Here is a 5,788-nt window from a genome sequence, read left to right on the forward strand (position 1 = left end):
TGGCTGCTTCCACCACTCCCAAGAGGCCAGAGTTATCCTGCCCCAGGACCAGTTCTGGCTGCGCTGCCATCTCAGCCTCGCAGCCACAGTCACCTCCCATCAGGGCTGGCTACTGTGGCTGGGGGCTAGGGTTTGGGAGAGTAGGTCTCTAGGGGGTCTGGGTAGGTGCTGGGCACTGGGGGGGTGGGGAGATCTATGTGTTGGGGGCTGTCAGTGGGGGAGATCTGTGTGTGTGTGGGCACTGGGAAATGTGGGGGTCTGTGCGGGTCACTGCAGTTGTGGTGGTGGGGGGCACTGGACAGTGAGGGGATCTGTAGGGGGGCTCTGGGTGGGAAGGTGTGAGGCACTGTGCAGTTGTGGGAGGGCTGTGGGGGGTCTTCAGCTGGGGGGCACTGGTCAGTGAGAGGATCTGTGGGGGGGTTCTGAGTGGGTGGGGGAGTGATCTGGGAGTGCACTGGGCAGGGGGGTTTGTGGGGGTCTCTGGATGGTGCAGCACTGGGCGAAGGGAGTCAGAGGGGTGCTGGGCAGGGGGTTTGTGGGGGTCTCTGGGGGATGCGGCACTGGGCATAGGGAGTCGGAGGGGTGCTGGGCAGGGGGTAGCATGGTGCAGCATGGGCCCACCCCCAAGGGGAAGAAGCACAATGGCAGTGCAGGGCTGGGCTGGACAGCGTGGGTCTGGCAGCTCCTGGTTTGTAAACAGTGCCCTTGTACTGGGCTGGGTGGAGTGGGGCTGTCCCTGCCGTGCCATGACTCATATCCCATTGCCCCCAGTCAGCCCCTCGCTCTGAGGACTCTGCCCCCATGCCTCATGTCCCCATTTCCCCCATGGGGACCCACAAATATGTTTAGCACCGGGCCCACAACAGGTTAATCCGGCCCTGTGTGGGGTGCAGGCTCTGGGATGGAGTGGGGGGTGCAGGAGGGTTGCAGGCTATGTAGAGTTTGAGTGATGGGTGGAGGCTCTGACCTGGGGCAGGGGATTCGGGTACAGGAGGGGGTACAGACATGTGGGCTCTGGGAGGGAGTTACCAAATCAGCACATTGTATAAGAGAAAGGAGCTGCAGTGATTTCATATAGACATAGAAAATGATAGAAGACACTTTTACATAGTCAAAATGTGAGAGGCAGAGTTTGAGGGAGGGAGGGGGCGTCTGTACAATATTTCCCCGCATTCAGTCTCCTGGCTGGAGCAGTAACAGCTCTGCAGCACTTGTATAGGCTAGAGAGGAGCTGCGGTGTCTGAGCTTTGACAGTCTGGGAATTGGGCTGCCTGTGCCTTTAAGACCCAGCCCCAGGAACCCGCCCCCTGCTCTGGGGCTGACACGGGGCAGAACTGAAAACAGCCTCTGCCCATAGGCGCCGACTTATATGGGGCTCTGGGGCTTTAGCCCCATGAATAAATCCCAAGCAGGGGCTCTGCCCCACCAATGTTTTTTCTCCCCTGCTTGGAGCGCCCCCCCACCGCTGCCACCGCCGCCGCCAGGGCTGCCCAGAGCCCTTTAAATCCCAGCCGCGGCCGGGAATCAGAGGGCTCTGGGCTGCCTGCTGCAGCGGGAAGCCCAGAGCCCTCTGATTCCCGGCTGCGGCTGGGATTTAAAAGGCTCTGGGCTCCCCGCGGTTGCAGGCAGCCCAGAGCCCTCTGATTCCCGGCCGCGGCTGGGATTTAAAAGGCTCTGGGCTGCCCGCCGCAGCACGCAGCCCAGAGCCCTCTGATTCCCGGCCGCGGCTGGGATTTAAAAGGCTCTGGGCTGCCCGCCGCAGCAGGCAGCCCAGAGCCCTCTGATTCCCGGCCGCGGCTGGGATTTAAAAGGCTCTGGGCTGCCCGCCGCAGCAGGCAGCCCAGAGCCCTCTGATTCCCGGCCGCGGCTGGGATTTAAAAGGCTCTGGGCTGCCCGCCGCAGCAGGCAGCCCAGAGCCCTCTGATTCCCGGCCGCGGCTGGGATTTAAAGGGCTCTGGGCTGCCTGCAACCGCGGGGAGCCCAGAGCCGATTAAATCCGAGCCGCGGCCGGGAATCAGAGGGCTCTGGGCTTCCCGCCGCAGCAGGCAGCCCAGAGCCCTCTGATTACCGGCCGCGGCTGGGATTTAAAGGGCTCTGGGCTGCCTGCAACCGCGGGGAGCCCAGAGCCTTTTAAATCCGAGCCGCGGCTGGGAATCAGAGGGCTCTGGGCTCCCCGCCGCGGCGGGCAGCCCAGAGCCTTTTAAATCCCAGACGCGGCCGGGAATCAGAGGGCTCTGGGCTGCCCGCCGCAGCAGGCAGCCCAGAGCCCTCTGATTCCCGGCCGCGGCTGGGATTTAAAAGGCTCTGGGCTGCCCGCCGCAGCAGGCAGCCCAGAGCCCTGTGATTCCCGGCCGCGGCTGGGATTTAAAGGGCTCTGGGCTCCCCGCCGCGGCGGGGAGCCCAGAGCCCTCTGATTCCCAGCCGCGGCTGGGATTTAAAAGGCTCTGGGCTCCCCGCGGTTGCAGGCAGCCCAGAGCCCTTTAAATCCCAGCCGCGGCCGGGAATCAGAGGGCTCTGGGCTGCCTGCTGCGGCGGGGAGCCCAGAGCCCTCTGATTCCCGGCCGCGGCTGGGATTTAAAGGGCTCTGGGCTGCCCGCCGCGGCGGGGAGCCCAGAGCCCTCTGATTCCCAGCCGCGGCTCGGATTTAAAAGGCTCTGGGCTCCCCGCGGTTGCAGGCAGCCCAGAGCCCTTTAAATCCCAGCCGCGGCCGGGAATCAGAGGGCTCTGGGCTGCCTGCTGCAGCGGGAAGCCCAGAGCCCTCTGATTCCCGGCCGCGGCTGGGATTTAAAAGGCTCTGGGCAGCCCGCCGCGGCGGGGAGCCCAGAGCCCTCTGATTACCAGCCCCGGGGAGGCGTTAAAAGGCTCTGGGCTCCCCGCGGTTGCAGGCAGCCCAGAGCCCTTTAAATCCCAGCCGCGGCCGGGAATCAGAGGGCTCTGGGCTGCCTGCTGCGGCGGGGAGCCCAGAGCCCTCTGATTCCCGGCCGCGGCTGGGATTTAAAGGGCTCTGGGCTCCCCGCGGTTGCAGGCAGCCCAGAGCCCTCTGATTCCCGGCCGCGGCTGGGATTTAAAAGGCTCTGGGCTGCCCGCCGCAGCAGGCAGCCCAGAGCCCTCTGATTCCCAGCCGCGGCTGGGATTTAAAAGGCTCTGGGCTCCCCGTGGTTGCAGGCAGCCCAGAGCCCTTTAAATCCCAGCTGCGGCTGGGATTTAAAAGGCTCTGCGCTCCCCGCGGTTGCAGGCAGCCCAGAGCCCTTTAAATCCCAGCCGCGGCCGGGAATCAGAGGGCTCTGGGCTGCCTGCTGCGGCGGGGAGCCCAGAGCCCTCTGATTCCCGGCCGCGGCTGGGATTTAAAGGGCTCTGGGCTCCCCGCGGTTGCAGGCAGCCCAGAGCCCTCTGATTCCCGGCCGCGGCTGGGATTTAAAAGGCTCTGGGCTGCCCGCCGCAGCAGGCAGCCCAGAGCCCTCTGATTCCCAGCCGCGGCTGGGATTTAAAAGGCTCTGGGCTCCCCGTGGTTGCAGGCAGCCCAGAGCCCTTTAAATCCCAGCTGCGGCTGGGATTTAAAAGGCTCTGCGCTCCCCGCGGTTGCAGGCAGCCCAGAGCCCTTTAAATCCCAGCCGCGGCTGAGTTTTTAAGGGCTGCGGGCTCCCCGTGGTTGCAGGCAGCCCAGAGTCCTCTGACTCCCAGCCGGGGCTGGGATTTAAAGGGCTCTGGGATCCCCGCGGCTGCCAGCAGCCCAGAGCCCTTTGAATCCCAGCCTCTGTCCGCTGATTGCCCCCTCCCCAGACCCCTGCCCCAACTGCCCCCCAGAACCTCCACCCCCTATCTAAGCCCCACTGGTCCTTGTTCCCCAATTACCCCCTCCCGAGACCCCTGCCCCTAACTGCCCCTTGGGACCTCAGCCCCTATCTAAGCCTCCCTTCTCCTTGTCCCCAACTGCCCCCTCCTGAGACCCCACCCAACTTCCCCCCCCCAGGACCACACCCCCTACCTGTCCCCTGATAAACCTCTTAGACTCCCATGCCTATCCAATTGCTGCCTGTCCCCTGACTGCCCCTTCGAACCTCTGCCCCATCCAACTCCCCCTGCTCCTTGTCCCTTGACTGCCCCCCGGAACTCCCTACCTCTTCTCCAACCCCCAAACTGCTTACTGTGCCACTCAGACCAGCGTATCTGGCTCCATGCAGCTCCAGACAGTTGCTGCCATGCTCCCCCATGGAGCCCACAGCCCTCTCCCACCCCCAGCACCTGCCTTCCAGATTTGAACACCTCAAAATTCAGGAGTGCTCAAGCTCGGTTTGGGCAGCTTTTACTTCATTTCTCCCAAATCAGTTTCCCCTGCAACAGAGAGATCAGGTGGCCTCCTAATGCCTGGAAAAGAGACAAAGGCCGGAGGAGGGAGTGTCAGTGCCTGTGCGGACTTCTGGGAAGTGCACGGTGTGGAAGGGGATGCTGTGATGCTTTGGAACATCTCCATACAAAGCCAGTCAGGACTCTGGGGGAGCCTCCTCTCTCGGAGCATACTGTCTCCAGGGCAAGAAGCTTACACCTTCCTGGGTCTGACCTCAGAGCATTCAGCATGCCCTTCCACATCATGCACTTTCCAAAGTGAGTCTGCCCAGGCTGGTCCTGGGGCAACCAGAGGTCGCTGCACCCCAACTCTGCAGTCAGATGTGACTCTCAGCCAGACAGTAAAACAGAAGGTTTATTAGATGACGGGAACACAGTTTAAACAGAGCTTGTTGGTACAGAAAACAGAACCCCTCTGTCAGGTCCATCTTGGGGGGTGGGGAGCCCAGAACCAAGTTCTGGGTCTCTCCCAATTTCCCCAGCCAGCTCCAAACTGACACTCCCTCCTCTGGCCTCTGTGTCTCTTCTGGACAAGGAGGCCACCTGATCTCTTTGTCCCCAACACCTTCAGTTGGCATCTTGCAGGGGAAACTGAGGCACCCACACAGTATTCAGAGAAAATATTAAGAACATTCCCACTTCATCACAACAGATGCAACAAAATATAATACTGTATATTGAAGTAGGCAAGTGCTGCTTCTGACTTTCCACTTTTAATTGACCCTTGTAATCTTGTGGCACTGACGCGTTGTAGCTTCATTTTATATCGGCTTACAGGGCGGGAGCGGGGGGGCACCACCATTTTGGGCCCCACCAAAAATTATACAAACCTGCCGCCTATGCCTCTGCCCCCCCCCCAGCTCCGACCCCCCCAAGATCTGCGAGCGCAGCAGGTGGCTCATCCCGAGGGGCCACTGTCCCCCCCACCCCTCCCTAAACGGGGGTTTTGTCCCCGCACAGGGTCTGGCAGCGTCTCCCCACCCCCCACCCCCGATTTTTCCCCTTCAGCCTCTCTCCTGCTGCTGCCTACAGCAGCTTGACCCCCCCGGCCAGTAAATTTCTGTCCCCCGCTCAGACCCTGGCAGCGCCCCCGCTGCAAGTTGCCCCCTTGAGCCTTTTAAACGCCCCCAAAGAGCAGGCAGCAAATCGTGAGTAGAAGTGAGGGCAGAGAGAGGGCAGTGGCGACAGCGAAGGTTACTGGGCACGCTCAGTTCGGGTGCGCATGCTCAGTGCAGCCAAAGTAGCGAATCGGGAGCGGTTCGTGTTTCTGTTGGTACAGCTGTGGCGGGCAGTGCTGGGCAGGGGAATTACTGGGAACCCAGCGATCCCTGGGGGGCAGGAACAGCAGCTGGGGGGGCATTGACACCCCTACACTGGCTCACCTGGCAAACTGCCCCTACGAGGCCCATCCACCCTTTCCCCCGCCAGCTCAGTGCATTGTGGG

This window comes from Mauremys mutica, chromosome 12, assembly GCF_020497125.1.
Source record: "Mauremys mutica isolate MM-2020 ecotype Southern chromosome 12, ASM2049712v1, whole genome shotgun sequence".
Taxonomy (NCBI): domain Eukaryota; kingdom Metazoa; phylum Chordata; order Testudines; family Geoemydidae; genus Mauremys; species Mauremys mutica.